The 23,184-nt window shown below is 36.1% G+C and overlaps 1 long non-coding RNA gene across 1 annotated transcript; it reads left to right on the top strand.

Moving 5' to 3' along the window:
• The first annotated feature begins 15,524 nt into the window (after positions 1-15,524).
• On the top strand, positions 15,525-20,150 carry LOC144363054 (uncharacterized). The gene is made up of 6 exons (XR_013422661.2): positions 15,525-15,821; positions 17,369-17,403; positions 17,670-17,697; positions 17,786-17,817; positions 17,998-18,019; positions 19,937-20,150. It is a non-coding gene; the product is annotated as an uncharacterized LOC144363054 (long non-coding RNA).
• Positions 20,151-23,184: the final 3,034 nt, after the last annotated feature.

Genomic DNA, 23,184 nt, shown 5'->3' with positions numbered 1-23,184 from the left:
TCTTATTTGTTTGTTGTCTGACATCAGCTTGTCTGCTGTCATGGGATAGGATCTATTTGTGAAAGTATATTACTCAAATTGAGGCAATGCAGGGACGAAAATATTCCGGATTGGTTATCTATAAATAACAAACATATCAGTGCATAGAGAATGCCAATATACTGGAATAATCCACTTTTTATTCAAGCTCAACCAATGTAAAATAGAAGACTCAGGTCAATGATATCATATTTATTGTTATTGCCAACAGCACTTCCCTCAACACATTCCAACCACAATTACCATGCAACTGTCCGAAACATACCATTATGCCACAACACAAACCAGTGACTGTACTCGTACAATGGGTTGTTAATACGTATCTAAACACGCGTGCTTTTCATTCACACACCAAGGTATCATCTGTGTTCTAAGAGTAATTACGTTAAAATGTATGTCCCTTTACCGCCAACCCCCGCCCCCACCCCGAGTTGAGTACATCAGGGTTGATTGCATTTTAAACAGACAACAATTATGGTGGGGAATTGAAATTCGTTATACATTGTATGGTAATTAATATCTGAAGCGTATTATCTCAACCGCAATGGTACATGCAATCAAGTTGACTCTGGCTGCCATTTTATTTATCGGTTCTTCCAAACTTCCAATGCTGGTCTGCGGCTCAGCAGTTTTGAATGTGGTTTGAGATTATTCTGGCAACAAATAAAATAATGATTATATTTCATGAATACAACACAAAATGAAAAAAATATAAAAAAAATAAATAGTACTTTTGTTAATTAGTTTCGCACAAGTAGAGGTTTAGTTACACAAAAATTAAAATATATGTGTCATATAAATATAGTTAAATAGTATACTTGCTAATTTCTCGTACTAGTTTGCTCACTCACATTTTATAGTGCAGTTCTTTTTCGTGTCCTCCTCAACTGATTCACTAAAATGCACCGCCTCTGGAATTACTTAAGGAATTAAGGAATTACTTGTATATGACAACCCCGTAGTTAAATGTTGAAAACAAGAAGTAAAAGTCTCGAAATATATAGGCAGATTATCACATCAGTGAACCGAAAAATCGACGACAAACTGCTTACAAAGCTGTGAAAAGTGATTATTTTTGAGTGTTACCTGTGACATTATATTAACATGTCCCATAGACAAAAGTTCGAAAATGTGAATAAATACTTCGTAAATTGGCGACAAATTAGCGATGTGTTACACGGAGCATGTAGAGGACATAGGTAAATTCTAGAAGGTAAGTGTGCAAGCGATACCAATGGTGAAACATTCCAAAACATGAAATAGCCGTCAATTCGACTAAATTTCGAATAACTTATGCAGCAGTGTGGTTAGGTGATCGACCAACATTTAAAGTTAAGCATGGGTAGCGGATAGTACTTGCATGAGAGGCTCCCTGACTAAACAAGGTGTAAGATTTTTTTTTTATTTTTTGCTTCTCACACACATGGAAAAAATATGAGGCGACGTTCTTGCATTCCCTTTACTGTGATGACAATCATTTATCGCAGAGAAACGTAGAATTGTTGTCACTTTAAAAAAAATAATGGCAAGTGTTCAAATTCCTAGTAATTTTCAAAAAACAAATTGTTGATGCCGTCGGCAAATAGTGAGATTTAAACTGTTAACGCATCGTGCAAAGTTGTGCAAAGGGATTGCAAAGTTGTGCAAAGGGATTGCAAGGACGGTAGATGTATTTGTATATATGACCTAATTGTTGGCATATAGAACCGCGCAGTTTAAAAGTCCATAAATTTAATAAAAGCCAGTTGAAAGTAGCCTATATTATCAGATGTTCACATGAGCTGACCGTTAATTGTTAGACAACAACGTGCAGTGTTGGAAAACGCGATTTAAATGTCGGCGGAGTTGCTTGTATATTTAATCTATGGCATTGTCATGACAACCCCGCAGCTAAATGTTGAAAACAATAAGTAAACGTCTCGAAAATTATCACAGCAGTGAACCAAAAATCGATGTCAAACTGCTTACAAAGTTTTGACATGCGATTAAAAAGTAGGTAGATTCATTTGCGAGTGTTAAATGTGATATTATATTAACAAGTCCAATAGTTAAATGTTCGAAAATGTGAATAAATATTTCGTAAATTGGCGTTAAATTAGCGTAGTGTTACTCGGAATATGAAGATGTTATAAGTAAATCTTGGAAGGTATTTGTGCAAACAATACCAATGTTAAAACATTCCAAAACATGAAATAGCCGTCAATTCGACTAAATGTCGGATAACTCATGCACCTGTGTGGTTATGTGATCTACCATTGTTTAAAGTAAAACACAATCGGGCGTGGATAATACTTGCATGGGAGACTCCCTGAGTGAACAAGGTCTTGGGTTTTTACTTTTTGCCTCATCACACACATGGAAAAGATATGAGTCAACGTTCCTGCTTTCATTTTACTGTGATGACAATCATTTATCGCAGAAAATCTTAGAATTGTTGTAATTTTTTAAATTAATGAAAAGTTTTCAAATTCCTAATATTTTTCAACAACGAATTGTTGACGCCATCGGCACGCACTGAGATTTAAACTGTTAACACACCGTGCAAAGTTGTGCAAAGTGATTGCAAGGTTGGAATTTGTATATATGTATTTGTGTATATGAGCTAAGATTTTGGCATAGAGAAGCACGCGGTTTATAAGTCTAGAAACCGTAAAATGTTAGAAAACAGCATGCAAAGTTGGAAAAAGCGATTGAAATTTCGACGGAGTTGCTTGTATATTTAACCTTAGTCATTGTCATGACAACCTCGCAGTTAAATGTCGAAAACAATAAATGACCGTCTCAAAAATGTCTCATATATTAGCAGATTATCACAACAGCGAAACAAAAAATCGACGACAAACTGCTTGCAAAGTTGTGCAAAGCGATTGAAAAGATGGTGGATTCATTTGCGATTGTTACCTATGATATTATTTTCACATGTCCCATGGTTAAAAGTTCTAAAATATGAATAACTATTCCGTATATTAGTGCTCAAATAGCGTAGTGTTACTCGGAGCATGTAGAGGTCATGGGTAAATTCTAGAAGGTACCTGTGCAAGCAATACAAATGTTTAAACATTCCAAACATTAATAAGCTGCCAATTCGACTAAATAATGCAGCTGTGTCCTTAGGCCAATGTTTAAAGTAAAGTACGATCGTGCCTGGTTAGTACTAGGATCAGATAATCTCTGAGTAAACAATGTGTGTGACTCTTTCCTTTTGCTTCATAACACACATGGAAAAATATGAGGCAACTTTCCTGTATTCATTTTAACTATCATGTCACTTATCGCAGTGAATCGTATAATTGTTGTCTTTTTTTAAATTAATGGCAAGTTTTCAAATTCCTAATAATTTTCAAGGAAAAAAATTGTTGATGCCGTCAGCAAGTACTAAGATTTAAGCTGTTAACGCACGGTGCAAAGTGACTGCAAAGTTGTGCAAAATGATTTCAAGTTCGGTAGATGTATTTGGATATATAAGCTAAGTAAATATACGGTATCGAGAGTTTCTATGATCTTATCCAATATGACGGCATACCATGTGTTTGGTTGTGGTGGTATATTATTCAGTTAACTTGTTGAAATTGTTAAGAGTAAACTGATCGGTGTTTCCGTAGAATAAAATATGCACATTCTATACGGGTGAATGTAAAATATTGCTGTGACTAAAGTCTCCAAAATACGATTTACAAATCAAATTCAAACCTAGTAATCAAATATCACAAATGTTAAAACAATAATTATTATTGGATCATCAAGAATAGATCTTTGATAACATCGTAATGGTAAAATTTCGTCCTCTAGCGATATAGTGCCTGTATGACGTAAAATCGGTAGGCAAGGCCGTCAAATAGCAAACCTCCAAAAAATAGCGGGCGACAGATCTCAACCGAATTTTGCATGCATTTACGTTGCAGAAAGCACCATCGCTGGCGGGCCCACTTAGAGAGAAGACGTGCGTATTTCTGATGAAATCTGAAACTGAAGCAACCAACACAACCATAAGAGATGATTTAGATGACAGGGAAATTCTAGAAAGAGAGCCTGTAATTTTGAGATACTCGTCTGGTGGGTCATTTACATTAGAGGACATCCTTGAATCATGAACCTATTGATTTTCTGGGACTTCTGTATTAATTCAAAAAACGAATAAACACGTTCTCGCTCTCGCAATCTAGCGATTGAATGGTATATAAAGATTTTGCTAATAGAATTGTATAGCAGTAACGTGGTCAGTTGCTGGAACAGTTCATCAAATATTACTAAATTCTTGAACGACATTTAAATAGTGAGAACGGGTGGGTACTCAATGTAAATATGTGAATCGTCGGGATAGCTGAAACCTTTATTATAATTAACGTGATGTTGGTATCGAAGTTCCTTCAAACCCGCATCCTTTAAGGGAGAGCAGTCATACGGTTCTAATCGGTATACTATGATTATGGAGATTAAAAATATACGGAACAAATAAAACCAGCACCGTGTTCGTGTGATATATACAACGGCATGTTGTGTTTTACGTGGATTTCATGTGACGCATACAGCGTGTCATGTTTGATATTGTCGTGAACAACGCGTGTATACACATATTGTAATGACGTTGGTAACTTATAATTGCATTCTGGGTTGTATTCGTGCGTTTACTATACGATGACATGAGTTCAATCCCTTTTCTACTTTTTACGTATTACTACCAGTCATGGTTGGGTATACATTGCATACACTGCTACAATTTCAAAGACGGTTAACACACGTGTGCTACGTCTATCGCGAATTGTCGAGACGAGTTTCAGCCAATCAGATTGTTGTAGTTAATACGAGTAACCTAATTTCTTGTAAATTAGCCAATTTAAAACAGTCGTGGTGCAAATCATATTTTGAAATAGATCCTGAATATATATTCATCATTATGCAACCAATATATCGTCCACCTGCCGCAATTCCTCGGCGTGGAATTCTTGTAAGGATGTTTAGATGACTCGTTCAATGTCTACATAAATTTGGATTTTTTTTAAATATACACCACTTGATGACAAAATGTAGATAATGCGAAGAACGAGACAAAACTCTATGGCGATTCCAGCAACAAACACCCAATAAAATAGAAACAGGGATATGTTTCAACTAACAAACACAATTCCTCGTGTTATAATAATACATACTTTAAGTTAAGCTTGTCAATTGATAGATTGAGATTGTGGGCTTCACACCACAATACACACTTCATATCATTCACATCATAATCTATACATCAAAAGGTTACACGTATCGTGACTAAACGCATCACATGATCGCATAATGTTTACGACCAGTATGCACACAATGTATCGACTGCTTAACTAGAATTATATATTCTGTGCAGATGTTCATGTTCTATATATATGTCTTAATAATCTTCACGAGAAATCATAAACATATATTTCTAATAGAATCTAAACCTAAAATATGTTCTATGTTTACTATCATTGTTTGCCCCGTCCCATCTTACCGGTATGTATTTTATTCCTGTCTATAGTCATGTTTGTACATCAATGTGTCCACAGATTTTACTGAAACCATACGTTGATGGGAGAGTGATTTATTTAAACACTGTAAAGTATGATTGCATTAAGGGAAGGTAATATGAATAATTTAAGGGACGTAATATGAATGATTTAACTGCATATTGTAAGGACGTTTTTTGAACAGAAATGGAGGACTCCGAAAAAAAAACTTTCAAAGGGAAAGTGACCATGAAAAACAATTTTTTTTGCAATGGATTACAATCTTTGCCTAAAAGAAGCATACAAAAAGAATTGTTGACACAAAGTGACGTCATTCTATAAATATACAGAAACAACTAGATGAAGCAGACAATAATTGTCGTATTACCTCGCACATATTGTTTTTAACTTCTAATCCATAATTGTATATAGCGCGTAATCAATAACATAAAATTCGAACAATTCAATTATACTAGTTTTAATTTTCATATTTCAGATGAAAGCAGAACTCAATTGATCTTGGTCGTCGTTGATTGAAAGGATTTCCAATTATAGTACATGTTATTATTTGATTGAAAAATATTAATGTTAACGTACACAAGTGAATATATACTGACATATGCTAACAGTAGCATTTACATGAATTGTACCCAACGTCATTTTCCTTGTACAATAAACCCATTTAAAACGTGTATGGGGAAAGGAGTAGAATCTATTAAATTTCTTTGGACATATTCAAATTTGTCAAGAGTACACAAAATAATGAAGTAAAAATGCGCATGTTGCACGTAGTATGTAATAATACAAACACGGGCATTGACATGCATTTACACTATAAAAGTGTGTAATGTGATATCAGAAAGCTGTCAATAAAAAAATAACAATCTCACGTAAATATAAATACGCGTATGTAAATTTTGTATATTTCATTTATTTATCACTCAGAACAATGTCACATGGCCCAGCTTTGGACTATGGAATTCCCTGTTCTTAGGAAGGCTCTCATGAGGGAATGTGATCATCGTTTCGCGTAATACCAAAAACTTGAAACCAAATTGAACGCCGATGACGTGACGTGAGCCAAAACGTGAACCACCGTTTTGAAATATTTGATAACATGAAAAGAAAACATACCATTTCAAAACAAGTGTGTTACGAGTGAATCAAATCGTGTGCCTCGCTGCTCAGTGATTTTCAAAATGATGGGTACAGTCGTCGATGATGGCGCTATTGATGTACTAAAGTGAACGTTTTTGTTTGCTCTCAGACCGCGAAAGGAACAGATTGTGGACTGAGGTTTGCTACCCATGTATTAACGTTTGGCAAAATTACTGCAAAGAGCACAATTCACAATTCTTACTTTTTATTTCATTGGTGATATACGAGGGAAAAGCATCACCCCCGTTAACAATCACTTTTAGAAGTATCAAGTTGACAACTTCCCAAATACACCGGATAAATATTGTTAACCGAGTTTCGCAGTATAGCGGGTAACTATTGTCTGTTCGAGATGGCAAACAGACGGGTACGGTATGTGGGATCGTGTGACAAGTGGTATTTAAGTGGAGGACAGAAGGTTGAATGTCAATCTAGGCCAGTCTCGCTACAGTGCAGTTTTCGGCGGTTTCCTTTTTAGTCACACTTTGTTCATTCCTGTGCTTCTCGTGTGAATCATCATGGATCAGGCAGTGCGGCACTATCAGCCCAGCAGTAAACCTTTAACATCACGACTATGTTTTTTTCAAGTGCAAGTAGAAAAGACGGTTGATAGAACTAGCAGATCCCGTAGTGTCGGGAATGCACGAAAACGTTCACTTTGGTTAGCCGATTGGGAAGACCGTGGACGAGATGTCAAAACATACAAGACGTACATTTCGGCCTATGTTTTGGGCGGCTAAAAAGCAGGCAAGAAACATTCTGAAGCCGAGAAGAAACATACTGCAATATTAATTTTATTTACTATGCAGCCTCGTTGGCATCATATCCGGCAGGCACCACAGCAAGATTGCTTACAAATGGCATCGAGTACTGTTTCGAGAGCGGAGAATTCAAAGAAACCATGAGCATCTTTCACGTGCCGTATTCGTTACGTGTTCTCCAATCCAAAGATGTCGAACATTAAGTTAAGTAACTCTTAATGTAACTATTTTATCACCAATGCCGATCTTGATTGTTCGTTTTTTGTGAGGTAGCATCCCTAATTTATGGGGTGTCAATTGTCGCGGCAAAAAAAAAAAATTCCTGTATGCTTTGAGTTGTACGATGTGAGTGGTGTTACAGTCACTCCACTATTTGGCTGACTTACTATTTTGAGATTTGCGTCCCTTTGCCAGGGACTCTTGTGAGCAGGTTTAGAGTTTGGTAATTTGTTTGTAAAGTGACAACCACTTGGTCTAAAGTGTTGGACGTGTATGCCAGTTATGGCTACTTCTCCACGGTATGTATTTGTGTCAACCGAAATTGATAATTCGATCTTGGAGTACTGAAGAAATATGTATTCTCCCACGTTATTAGTTGATTGTCGATATAATAAGGCAGGTAAACGTTGACTGGTGTTAGATTGTAGGAACGTTATTTTTTTGTTCTTGTTCAAATGCAACTGTCCTTGTTAAGACGCGTCTCTCGCTTGACAATTATTCGTTCGTGTGGAAAAATCAGGGCTATTTTGGATTCTCCCAAGATTCTAGTTACGGTCGTAGGTATCGTGTGTCCAAGGCGTTTTACTTTGGAATTTGGCATTTCCATCGCGCCATGTTTATTCACTAAAATATCAAAGCGAAGGTAAGTTGTTGGTCAGTTGCGTGTGTGTGACTTGGTTATTGGTGAGCTTGCATCAACGTATCGATGAAATCATAGCTGGTAACCATTTATTTAAATCTAGAGCTCTTTCAAACCGTGCATGTTTGAAGGAATCAGTAAAACATTGCAATTCCACAATAGGTATATTTGTGCCTGTTTTCATCATGTTAGATAAGCGAGTTAGGAATTTAATGCGCATGAATGGGACTACGCCATGCTTCCGTACATGTCGGCCATGACGGCCATAGTGTTTATAATGTTAAACAAGAAGGTAAGAGTGTATGTTGTAAGTGTTCTGTATAGCATGGTTGAAAGTTCAACCTGGCGAGCACTCGTTGAAGCTCACTGTTTGTAATTAGGAAAGATTTGAGCGGATAACCAGGAAGTGGTGAGGATTGCATGTAACAGTAAATACTTAGAAGGTCATACAAAGGGTGTGTTTTTTATACTGACACGTCCTCAATTGGCTATGGCAGATGTATTGATCAAGAAGGTAAGTGGTCTCTATAAGGACACATTGGAAGTTCAACCTAGAAAGAACTCGTTGCAGTTCACCGTATATTATTATGAAACAGTAAAAGTGTTGAAGGCTTAAACGTGCAATTGTGCACAAATAACTAGATCGTGGCGAAGATTGCGAGAGTCTAAAGTTATGCAATTTGATTTACGCGATAGCATATACGCTGCTATGCCCAAGGTGTGCGCCTCTGGGGCAGAATGCTTTAGCCAATGGGCTTAGTAAACATGCTGTTTACAACGATTGTAGTATTTGGTTTTGATGCTTTCAATGAGCTTGATGCCCAGTGGGATCCACATTTCAATGGATATGTTTTTTTTACAGCAACAGTAAATTACGGAAGCAGTATCAGTAATGATGTTTTTCAGGAGCTTTGATGCCCTGTGGGATCCACATTTCAGTGAATATGCGGATAACCAGGAAGTAGTGAGGATTGTATGTAACAGTAAATACTTTGAAGGTGTTTTTTCATACACCGTATGTGTTTTTTATACTGGCACGTCCTCAATTGGCTATGGCAGGTATATTGATCAAGAAGGTAAGTGGTCTCCATAAGGACACGTTGGAAGTTCAACCTGGAAGGAACTCGTTGCAGTTCACCGTATGTTATTATGAAACAGTAAAAGTTTTGAAGGCTTAAACGTGCAATTGTGCACAAATAACTAGATCGTGGCGAAGATTGCGAGAGTCGTAAGTAGAGTGCCTGAGTTAAGGGATATAGTGTTATGCAATTTGATTTATGCAATAGCATATACGCTGGAGCAACAGTAGTGATGCTGTCCTTGAGCTTGATCCTCTGTGAGTTCTACATTTCGGTGGATGGGGTTGCTTTTGACAGCAACAGTCAACGACGACAAGATCATCAATATTTATGCTTTTCCAGGAGCTTAAGCTATGTGAGATCTACATTTCAGTGAATGGGGTCGCGTTTGACAGCAACAGTAATTTACGACTGGAGCATCAGTAGTGATGCTGCCCAGAAGCTGGATGCTCCGAGATCTACATTCTAGTGGATAAGGATGCTTTTGACAGCGAGTACATTATGCGAGGTTCAACCCTAGCTGAAAATGTCCCAATACTGAGACAATTAATGTTCTTTCCCAAAGTTGGGATGGGAAACAAGCACTCAAAAATGGCTTTACAAAATTAATGAACAAGGTATGTGCGAAGTTGAGATGAGACCAAGCTCTTGGCACATTATTCATTCCCATGTGGCAGTCGGCCTCTTTCGGACAGTGATATGCCCGGCTGACAATATATATGCAATTAAAGTGGAACGAATGGTAAGATTAATACTTGTATGCCACAATGGTGTATTTAATGAAACTTTCAATTTCTATCTGGTGGCGTTACACATTAGTTTTGTTTAAACGTTTTGGCATGAGAAGCCATGATGTAAGAGTTATTAACAGAGTGTTTTTTTGTTTCAGGTCTGAGCCTGGACGACGTCCTATTAGGCTGACGAAGTATTACTTTGGGAATCGGGCAGCGAAAATACTACGGTAACAATCAAGAACTTCGCGTATATAAATAATGGAAAGACTATTATCGGCAAGGAAGGGTCACTTTTGTATTTTTTTTCTTATTTGTTTGAATGTTTGCTTAGTCTCCGACAGTTATGTTTACACAATTACCTATTACAGCTGGTTACGGTTATCCAACCATCCATCTTTTCACTGATAGTCTATCCCAGCATATTTTTTGTTGAATTCAGAGAAGACTCTGTATCTGCAGAAATATTTTGAAGTCGCTTTGTATGAAATACTCGTTATGTACAGTTTTGTTAATTTGAAGAGTTTGTATTTTGCTATGTTATTTACGAAAACCACAAGTCATTTTTTTATTTTCTCAGTTAAAGCTGAGCAGTGCAAACAGGGTAATACAGTCGTTATTTCTAGACTCGATTGAGTTGTGTGCCGTTATGTTACACCAGAGCGAAGGAGACGATTGTCAAACGTCTTGGGCAGTGCATGGTGATGATGCTTTAGATTTGGCGTTCATTCTTTTGCGGGCAGGAGGTGCAACTGCCGCATCTAATGCACGTTTACGGCCAGGGCCAATCAGATACCGCCAAGATGGCAACGCTGTTGACTCGCTGGCTTGTCAATTTCGCAAACTTTGTAGGCGTACATACGGGCCCGTTCTTTTTGTAATCTACGTGGCCGAACCTGGCATGAACCTTACCTTATGTAAGTGTGTGTTGTACATTGTCGGATGTGACGAGTCTAGTAAAGACATATTGTTAACCGCGTTTCGCAGTATAGCGGGTTACTATTGTCTGTTCGAGATGGCAAACAGACGGGTATGGTATGTGGGGTCATGTGACAAGGGGTATTTAAGTGGATGACAGAAGGTTGAATGCCAATCTAGGCCAGTCTCGCTACAGTGCAGTTTTCAACTTGTTGTTTTGTAAGTTTGTTGTATAATACAGGGCGACACCCGCCACCTTCCCCTGGGCACGATCGACAGTGCGACGGGTACAGGTTTCCAGGTTTTTTTTTATTCCTGGTTTTTCCTGGGCGGTCGGCGTGCCAGTAACGGGGGTAACTATTTTGTTGATGTTTTTTGTCTGTTATTTTAAATGTTTCTTTAACCGAGTAATGTTGATTTCGAGAATCAATAGTCGATCTCTTTTGCAGTTCATGTAAGTTATTTTTTCTCTCATTTAGTTTATTTCAATTTGAACACTACATGCAATGTAATGGCAGTCGTTTTTAGTCGGCTTTATTAGTATGTTTTGTTAAATAAATGGTTCGCCGGACCGACTGCACATACGTGGCCGAACCTGGCATGAACCTTACCTTATGTAAGTGACGAGTCTAGTAAAGACTCTCAATATACGATCCGACATACAACACGACTCATAGCAACTTACACACGCATGTAAAATACAGTTGTTGTTTACATGAAATTCGAACACGTGCTGAGCGACGACGACCACCGCCCTTTACTAGTCAACTTGTACATGTCCTTCATTTACCACGAACAAACACGAACAACGATCGACATGTAATTGCAGATAGCTCAAACCATTGTGTCTGTCAGATCGATCTTTGTGTGCGTTGTTGTGTTAAACCGCGGTAATCGTCGCGCTGCGCATGTGCGATATATATGGGTCTCATATAGACATATTATTTCTATAATATTTTCTAATCTGTAAAACTTGTTATCTTCAGTAGCACTTGTTAGATAAATACGTTTCTGGTCTTTTTTAGTTTTAATCTTTGAAACACTAGAAATCATTTTTTATTTTATTTTAAATCACACAGCATCGCTGTCGGATAAGTATACGTTACCATGGTTACGCGATATCACAGACTATTCCATCATAGATGAAATATTCGATGTACTCGATGACGATTAAATTAATTTATATTGCAATGCCACAATATAGACGTCAAAGTTGAATCTGTATGACACTACCCACTGACCATTATGTGCAATGTTAATTGTTTTTAGTGAGTAATTGAAAATTTAACTGTATTCAAGTGGTTCTCTTGAATTAAGTTCGATTTGTAAACAATATACACAAAGTTAGGAGGCCATGTTGTCTTCGGAGGTCAGTTAAATTGCAGATTTTTAAGAACCACCAGTACTCTCCAAATAAAACGTTTGAAAATGTTATCGTAGTGTACCTTTTTTAATAATTTACATGTGTTGAATACGTGTTTTTGTGACGTTACGCAAATTTACAAAAAGTTAATTCAACTTCATGTAACAAGTTCTACTGATTTTTTGATATTCTAGACACTTATTTAAACAGATTTCCTTAAGGGTATTTAGTTTATGTATTTTCAGTAATTTAACTTATTTATTATTATAAAATTGGCTCACAAAGGACACACAATGAGTGACAATGGAATCAGTTGCATACTTCCATGAGACTTAGCGTGATTGATTGACTAATTCATTCTTTTGCTCATTTTCATTGGGATTTTAAACTTCTTAGCAATATTTGTGGGAATTCCAATCTCGATTCGAACTGTCATTATTTTTCCAATGTAATTTATTGTATTGATTGTATTTTCACATCGTTTTAGGTTTTATGTTCCTGTAATTTTGTTGTGGACTTTACACTCTCCTCTCCCATGTAAACACGACACGATATAATTGAGTAATAAGCTCAGTACGGAATTTCGTTACCACCGTCGTCCATACTTCATACTTTTCCCTTGTTCACACTAGGATGATCACGTTTGCGATGGTCATATACTTACAGGGGCGATCATTTATTCACCGGAATATGTGGGCGGTATCACGTGGTTGTTGTTAGCTGTAACTATCCTGTTCCTCTCGAATACTCTTCAGCAACATTTTCATTTTGGCGTCAATTCCTTTCTTCGCTTTACTGAATATGTCTTGTTTGTTATTTGTGTTTGTATATGACAGAACACAACATCTTCACCGTTATTTTCACGAGTGATGCGGTGTATCCTGCGGCCCTACATTCACGAGCGTTGTTATAAGCCACTCGCACTGTATTTACTGTATCACTTCAAACATTTAAAAAATAGATATTGTATAAATAAAATCTAAATAACATGCACTTATCGTAATCTGATCTTTTAAAAAAATAATAATATTCAATTTGCCCTAGCATAAATACACCTCGACTGTCGCTTCATATCAGGTTCATCTTTGCCATCTGACACCATATAGCTAGGTACTTAGACGACAAAGAGAGTATTAACATATAATTACACGCTTGGAACACCTTAGAACCCCACGTGTTTGGAAAGTATGATGATATGAATGTCAAACTCTATATCATAACACTCGCAGAACCCAACGAGCTTTTTCAATGATTTGACAGAAGGTGACAAATTACCATCAGCATAAAAAAGATGATCCATTATTTTTCCAACTAAATGACACCCAACACCTGCTTTGCAGCCTAGTAGCTAAGATCGTCAATATAAATATGAAATAACGTCGGCGAAAACAATTCTTCCTCGTCAAACTCCATTGGTCACTCTAAAGAACGCAGATATTTCTGAAGTAAAATAAGTATGACCCCGACAGCAATACAATAGGCAACGCACAATAAATAAAGGTATTCCACTTTTAAGTATTTTTTTGAATAACTTCAAATGGTTTACCTTGTCAAACGCTTTTGTTGCATTCATGAAACAAGAAGAAACGGGCGAGTTTTGACTTTTATAGAAGTCGACAATTTTCTTCATCATATCATATCTTCAGGGTAATTCTTTTCATTCACAGCCAATATCACATGATTATTGTTTGTGCAATTTGTTACAGACTGAAGAAGAGATTCATAATGTTTTTCCACATATTACAAATGCCCATCCCAACCCCTATTTTAGGTGGTATAGGGTGAAAATTGTTCCAACATTTCCGCGATTACCTCTGTAATAACTTATAAATGCCCGCGCGTTTTACGCGTCAATTCATATATTAGTCCTGTACGTGGTCTTCCATTAATTAACCACACCATAAATGCATACCCAGCAATGTTATGAAAGTTACGAACTGGTCATTACATCCTTGAATCTCGTGACATCGTTTAGTGTTGACAGTTGGTATAGTATCCTTAACCACTACATGCAATGATTGAACAATGTCAGCATAGTAGGTCTCGATTTTCACAATTAGGATCACGACAGCTCAGTACGTTATTTGGTGTATTAATGTCACACAGAAGCTGAGCAGTTCTAGATTGGTATCTTGTAGCCTCATGTTGAGTCACCTTAGACCATTTCAGCATGGTTTTATGGCAATTTCCGAATCGATGCTGGAATTCAAATTGTGTCAGATGTACACCCTCCATCTAAACACTGAGAGGAAAGTGATGACGACATAAAATTATTCATAATACGTATTGCGTTGTGATCAAAGGGTGTAATAAGGCAGTGATCTTACCACCCAGTACTACCATGAGCCTCGCTGTAATACGTAAAATGTTCAGTGGAAAGACCAAGGAAACGTATATCCACAACATATATATTATTTTGTACACATATTGTTAAGTTCACGCCCAAATAACGATTCTAAATTTGCATTGAAATCACCCAGAATAATAACATTTGTAGCATTGTATTCTCTCTCTCTCTCTCTCGCTCTCGCTCTCTCGCTCTCTCTCTCTCCACCTTGCAGCTTGTAATTGTATGGGACTAATACAAATATGCCGGTGACTTCTTAAAACATGGCATTGAAATGATTTCTGTTTATTTATTTCTGTTGTAGATCCTGAGAACTAGCCATTAAATATTATGTCTGGAATAAATGGTATGCTGAACAAGTTTTACTAATTATTGCTGGCAATATTCCAATATAAATTAGGAGCAAACTGTGACACCAAATCATGTTCATGTATTGTTATGCTTCTAAAATATTTTTTTTATTTCAGTGAAAATATTAAAAATAAAAGTAAATTAAATAGAAATAGTATGTGTATTTTTTATGTGGAAACATAGCTGGCCCAACTTAAAAATATAATTATGTGAAGTGCAATTGTTTAGTTTTTATTTGTGAACAAACGGGCGTTTTAAAAACTGCAAATAATAAAAAAAACTCACTTTGCAAGATTGGTTGAGTGTGAAAGTACTAGGTTTAGTGACTAACTCTATATTTTTTCAAATATCAGAATTTCTTTTATTTGGAAAGGTTCTTCTGAAAAACAGATGTAACACATTATTTATATTTTATTTTAATTTTCAGCACTAGATGTGATTTACTGGCTGGATAATGCTATATCAAAAAAGTGAAGCTGTGGCTAGACTCGAAGCCATATGGGTGCAAGTTATATGTGCTGTTTCATTTAGTTTAAAGATAAGGGGATTATTAAGCATAATTATTCTAAGGCATCACTTGATATTCCCTGCTCGTAATATTAATGAATTAATTGTAATATTCTATTTTAATTTCAACACTAGATGTGATTTACTGGCTGCAAAATGCTATATCAAAAAAGTGTTGCTGCGGCTAGACTCGAAGCCATATGGTTGCAGCCTATAGGTGCTGTTTCATTCAGTTTAAAGGTAAGGCAGCGATTGTAATGCATAATTATTTTATGGCATCACTTGATGTTCACTTATTGTCGCTGTTTTTCACATACTAATACAGATCCACAAGTTCGGGCTAAATACGTATAATGCTCAGAAGAGCATCTTTTGTTTGCATTAAAAAGATAGCATCTTAGATGTCCTTTCGAATATTACATTTTTTACTTTGATTCAGTTTATTGTAACAGAATTAGTATTTTTATGTATTTATAATTTCATTACTTTTCTTCGTATTCTTATTGTTTCTATTGCCATTGTATAAATGTAAATATTAAAATATTAAATATTTAATTGCGGCCAATTCACCTCTTTCGAAGAGGTTTTATTATGTCACTACATGACGGTGTCTCAAAATACTTACATTGTGCTACTACGCATGCGTCATTATGCATAAGCCCTTTCTAATTTAGAATATGCAAACCCAGATTGTAACATGAATGGACATAGACAAACGAAATGCGCAAATAATCAAATTAAATAGAAGAAGAGGATAGTAGTCGAACAAGTTGGTACCTCGCAATGCTTTAGAACTCCCGCCCCAAAGTTTAACTCTCACTGATACCATGGTTAACTCAGTTATTAAGCGACCTTGTTATTACTAAATTACACCTGAACAACTTGTGTTTTACCCTGTGAATGATGTGTAGAATCTCCCAGTTTACCCCAAACTGCCAAGCTAAGAGAATCCAACGCCCGAACTGAGTTAGAGTCTGACAGCAATATTATTACATTCAGTTACATTTGGGATAATATATCTTCTATGAATTCTTTGGGGGGACAATTTGCTGAGGAAAAGTATTATTCAAATACACACGGAAACGATACGGAGTATGTTTTATCAACAGCAATTATATATCAACATGCGTGTGCAGTCTAAATGTATGTAGAGATATAGGTAGCAACGTAACCATACAACTACATAACCATACTTGTAGACATTTGTGTTCAGTCACCATGTTTCGGTCGGACAATAACAAGACTAAGAATTGACATTACCAGCCAGACAGTAAACTTTTTTGTGGCATTTATTATTTGTATGAATTAATAAATACGGTCAGGCAGTATATTTATTGGTGGCATTTAAAATTGTAAAGTTGTAAAATTGATTTGAATTCACCCAGAACAACATTTTCACCGGATTATACAATCACCCAATTATACAGTCTAAGCTCACTGGTTAAGAATTCCACTGGTATGTGTTGTCATGACAATATACAAAAATACTGAAAAAATAAAACAGCTCATAGAGCCTGTCAATCACATCAATCTGCCTGAAACCAATGAATATTTAACTGTATAGATTATTTATTACCATTCACTGACACGGATCGCAGTGTTTTCACATCTCGTATCCAATTGAAGAAGGTAATGCAATTTTGCATTGCACAGTACACGGTCGTCGGTGAATTACATGTCTACATTTAAAAACACACTGAACTAATGTTTACTAATTTTTCTATCGAATACAATTGCAGCCTTTACAGCAGCATCTGTAATTATTTTTGTTTTATTATTCTTACTAGTCATTAATATTAGTGGTGAAGAACAGCAATTGCCAGTGAGTGGACTTATTTTATTATGCAAGGCGATAAACTGTCTCCTTAGAAATTTTGAACTAACATCTACTGCAATATTTCAACATGTCTTATTTCAATTCATGTAACGGGTTTCCGTTCGAATTCGAAAACCGCGATTGCTGTTCGTTTACTTCAAAGGCTTGAAAAAACAGTATTGTTGTATTGTTGTTTCGTGGCAATATATATATTCAAATCTATGAATGATTATAAATATAATTATTACCAACCAATTTATTATTTTCAACAGGATTTAGAAAGTGAAGCTGTTGGACAAGGTTTGATACATTCAATTTACACATTTTTCAATTCTCGTTAGTTAGTTAATTAAACATTTTACTTATCCTAATCTCTAATCACTTTCAGACGTAACTGATATCCGAGCAGCTAATTGTCCGGTAAGTCAATAATCACAATGATAATAATTAATAGTAATAATATTATATTTATTTACTACTCCATAATTTACTTTATGTGTATTTTCCACACATCCGAATGTATTTACATTATAAAGCGCAGAATTAATATTCATTCCATTGAGTAATGCATCTGTGTTTTTTTCACATGGCATGACACAGGGAGGACAATTTGAAGACCCGAGTAAGTAGTTTATCGACGATTTGTTGGAAAGGGAATGATACAGTGTTGTCTGTTGGCGTAATTGACAGTGATGTGATATGTATTTCAACACATTTATTTCAACACATACTAACCGTCGAATAACTACTTATTTTGAATATCTCTTCTCAGCAGAAATGCTGAAGTTGAGTTGGGCTTATTCTTTAATTATTTGCCTATTCACCGGACGTGTTTGATCGGTAGATATGATTTGATTCGAAATCTTGCGATTTGTACTTCATTAATTAAAAAAATGGTTATGGTAGATATATTCTGTTATGTGGAATTGTTGGCATACTAAACGGATTTAATATTTTTTTAGAAATTTGTCTTTCAGTTGCTTGGCCATGACACTCCATGTCATAATTACAAATGTGTTGTGAGGTGTTGTTATTTTTGCATTGCTTGTTACAGTTCTTGTACTCATTGTTTTGTTCTGCTTAATTTTCGATATCAGGTGTTATTATGGTGTTTTAGTGCCTAGTGTGATTAGTATGTTACTAAGCTCTGGTTTTCACCTATTTAAAACCTGACCAATATTGCCTCAAAAATGCTCATATACTCGTACAATATTGATTGTAGCGATTTTCTTTTGAGACGCCGGATACATTGCATAATTATTATATTATGACAGAACCCCACCCACTTATCGTGGCTTTCGTTGTCTATGGAAGTTATTGTCTTGAGTAATGCGGTGTATCCTGCGGCCGTACTTTCACGTGCGAAGCGAAGATACACCGCATCAAGAGTGAAAATAACTTCGATACGCAACGAAAGTCACTGGAAGGCCTTGGTGTTCTGTTATTATAACATATGTCTCATATTTGATTATTTCATATTAATGATATTAATATGTTCCGAGATTAATATGTTTCAAGATAGTGTTACGCTCAAAAAACGCATGTCAGTGTAGAACGTGTTTCTGTGAAAATAAAATAATCATACATCTAATTTGAATCACTGTCTAAATAAATACTTCGTGGATGTTTAGTTGGGACCACGACAGAACCAGAAATCGAACTGAACGCCTGTGTTACAGAGTTTGTGTTGAAGTTAAAAGTTCCTTCACATATCTGTGCATTGGCAAACTGCGGTACTTCACAGCCTGGATGGTTTTCGTCGACAGCGGTCGTCGCTGACCTGCATTTGGAACATCTGTTTAGACTACTGACATTCTTGTGAACCAGATAAAAATAGCAGACGAAACTTTGTTTACAAAATAAAAATAGTTCGGTTGCCAATGGAAATACGATGTTCCTTTGCATATTGACCGTGAAAATAGCGAAAACATTATTGCAATGGTGATATGCAAATTAGTTTTAGTCAAAATAAGTGACTGGCAAAAAGTACCATTACCGTTGTTCAAATTTCATTTCACTAGGCAAGTATATTCATGTACTGCAAGAAAAAAAATCGTACCTTTAAATATTGTTTACTTCTGCTATGTTTCGAAAAACGTTACTCCTGAAGGGACTAATTTGTTTGCTCTCAGACCTCATTTGCTTATGGAACGTAGATTTACCGAGTTTGATTTCAGGAACGAATCATAATAAACAGAAGTACATATGTAATAATTATTATTAACATGTCTTTCATATATAAACAAGAGAGGGCACATTTTGGCTGCAGAATAATCAAATTCGGTGTATCGGTGTAAGGACACCATGTATACTCGGCCGTGTAGAACAAATGTGATTAGTCGAGAGATTCATTACATGTAAATTCAGGAATGCAGTTGTTTGATAAATAATCGAGTTTGGTTATTCAGTGTCTCGGGATTCATGTTATGTGGGTGAAATATAAAGAAATGGTTAATTAATTCACTTAATATATCTCTTGATGTGTACAACATTTCGTCATGAATACATGGTTAACATTTTGTCAATTTGTGTTTTCTAGGTAGGGTAGCCTATGACAGGAAAAATTGAATAAGCAACGAATGGACCAGCCTATCTCCTGTTTGAAGACATCATCAGTGAAATAGTCAAATATAATATCATATCGTGTTCCTATTTAGTAATAGTGTTAATTAAGATAAAGATAAATTGAATAAATTCTATGAATATTGACAAACACATTCATTTGCTAATGAATAAAAATATCATCAAAGGTACATTTGTGCATTTATTAGTATTGTGGCATAAAATACGGGAAGGGTCTTCGTGAGGCTACTACGCATCCAGGAGCTGGGAGATTATCTTCAATGCAGGTCTATTAAAAGACGTCTCTGGTGGCGTGCTAATCTTATAAGTCTCCCCCTTCAGATTGTCCGCTGTCATGGGGTGTGAATCGATTGGTAAATGTATATCACCATAACTATACCAGATTGGTGATCTAGAAATAGTGAAAAAATCAGTTTATATAGAATGCCAATTTAGTGGAGTACACCACTTTTTATTCAAGCCCCACCAATTTGAAATAGGAGAATCAGGTCAATACTATTATATTTATTTTATTTGCCAACAGAAATCACCATGCAACTGTCCGAAACATATCATTATTCCACAACACAAACCAGTGACTGTACTCGTGCAATGGGTTGTTCCTAAGTATCCAAACACGTGTGCTTTTCATTCACACACCAATGTCTCTGTTTTCTAAATGTACTTACTTTACAACTTATGTCCTATTTCCCCACCCGAGTTGAATACATCAGGGATAATTATATATCATTTTAAACAGTCAAAAATTATCGTGGGGAATTGAAATTCGTGATGCCATGGGTGGCAATTAATATCTGAAGCGTACTATCTCAATTAAAAAGATACACACAATCCAGAACACACGTTACAGTTCAAGTTGACTCTGGCTGCCATTTTATTTTTCGATTCTCCCAAAATTGCAAATGCTGGTCTGAATCTCATCAGTGGGATTGGGGTTTGCGATTATTCTAGCAACTAATAAAATAATGAATATTTTTAATGAATAAAAAATAAAAAAAATATATAGAAAAATAATTAATAATTGTGTTTATTCGTCACGCACAAGTAGAGATTTAGTTACACAGAATTAAAATTATATTATAGCATTGTCAATACCAGCGAATTTTATGACGTCATTGCCACATTATTCGCGATAATGTATTTCATTATTTAGCATAAAGGCCCCGTAGCATGCATAGGAATAGAATGTTGATTCGGAGAACAAATAAAGAGAGGGGCACTTAATAATAAGGGGAATTATGGGGAGAAAACAATTAAAATCAAAACTTAAAATGAATAACTCTGAGCTATAAGCACAATAATTATTTGTTCTTAGTTTACATAAAAAGTTCATTCCCGCCATAACGACATACACAAATCGTCGTCTGGCCAATCCCAACTTCGCGAGAAACACCCGCTACCGACGTGCAACGCGTAAATAAATGTAGCTCACCAAAGGCAAACACGATGGCCCCTTCCTTATCGATGTCGGAGTATCCCAGTTAAATGTGCCCGAAAATGCAAGAAATGAAAAATATACTTTACAGCAGACTAAATAGGGAGCACGTGTTACGCCACACATTTGCATATGATCCCGTCGTTGAGCTCGCCGTCTTGCTGCGAGCAAGCAAGATGTGTTGCAGTACAGCAAGCCATCCCGGCCTGGTTTACCAGCTTCAACCCATATACACATCACTGGTCCTTCCTATCATAGCAAAATTAACATCATGTAGGATAGGGAGTTCCAAGTTTGTCTATTTTTTCTATAGGTGTTATGTTGAAACGACCGCTGCGTACCGTATTGTGCTTGTGTGTGTGAATGGGAATCGTTGCGTGAACGCGTTGACGTTATATACAGTATACAGATTACAAGGCTCATATAATGTAGACGCGATTCCGTTGAATGTTTTCGGTCATTTCTTCAAAATTATCTTAGTTTTAACGTGTGAAAGTTCACTGGCATTACCAATGCAACTAATTAATAATAACACATTATGTCGTGCAAAGTGTGATTTCGTTCAATATGAACCACCGGGGAGTACATTATTGTTTAAATATATATGTCAAATAATTATAGTTTAATAGTTAAAAAAATCAGGGCAGTGCGAATTTCACCCTATTCATTTATTCACTCACAGTTTATAGTGTAGTTCTATTCCGTATCCTCCTCAACCGATTCACTCTGTCTGGTTGTCATTTTAAGCCGATCTCCCCCACGGTCTTCATCACAAAACCTATGCATCTCTCCGGTCTGCTTGATGGCATCCCGATGTTCCACCTCAGCTGTATAGTTCTTACCTTCCACTGCGTCCGGGACCAAATCCAAGTCAACTTTTATTTCTTCTTCTTAACATGCGTTCACATATACGATTGTTTTATCACCACCATTTCGTTTCCTCTCGATTTGACCGGATGCTCCCTCGGCGACGATGTTTCTAATTTTTCCAATTAAAAGTTAATTCATAAGAACATTAAATTATGAAGCAAGCTGTGAATCGGTTTGTTGTCTATTGATGTAGTGTAAAACACAAATGGCACAAACAAATGGAAAGAGGTAAAAGTTAACAGGTGCTTCGAAGGAATGGGCGAAGGCTGAATAATTATATAAATCTAAATAAAAACAATAATTAATTTTAGAAAAGCATTTTATTTCGAATTAGCCTCGCAGTATACTTGAAACTATGTTTGGGCAAAAGGGATGTTAATTTGTGAGTTGTCAAAAATAGCGTTGACTTGAGTATCAGGTCGGTTAGATGTGGCGAATTTGGCCAAGGTAGTTATTAATATTGTATGCAAAATTAAACCAAACACAAATGTGTGTAGAATGGATAATGTATAAACATTCAGAATTTCAAGTTGTTTAAATAGTGGGGCAGAAAATGCATGGTAGTCAAAGTGATAAAACGAACAACTTTCTTTCTGCTCTAAACGTGATGGGATTCGATGAAGTCAAATGTGATTGTCCCAAAATTTCAATACAACAGCTAATATGTGGCAATATTAATGAATTGTACAAATATAGTAGATGGATATACTGAGGGGCATAATAACGTACTTGCGAATACCAACTTTCGGAGAAATCTGATTTTTTACCTTTTCAATGTGCGACTTCCAGTTCATATGACGATCAATGGATACTTCCAAGTAAGTAGACAAACATACGCCCTCTATTTGTCTACCATCCATGTACAGCCTGCCCTCAATACGAAATGATGTTTTGGGTGT

This window comes from Saccoglossus kowalevskii, chromosome 12 (genome assembly GCF_978046115.1).
Source record: "Saccoglossus kowalevskii chromosome 12, keSacKowa6.1, whole genome shotgun sequence".
Lineage (NCBI taxonomy): Eukaryota > Metazoa > Hemichordata > Enteropneusta > Harrimaniidae > Saccoglossus > Saccoglossus kowalevskii.
This window is presented reverse-complemented; position numbering and strand designations above follow the sequence as displayed.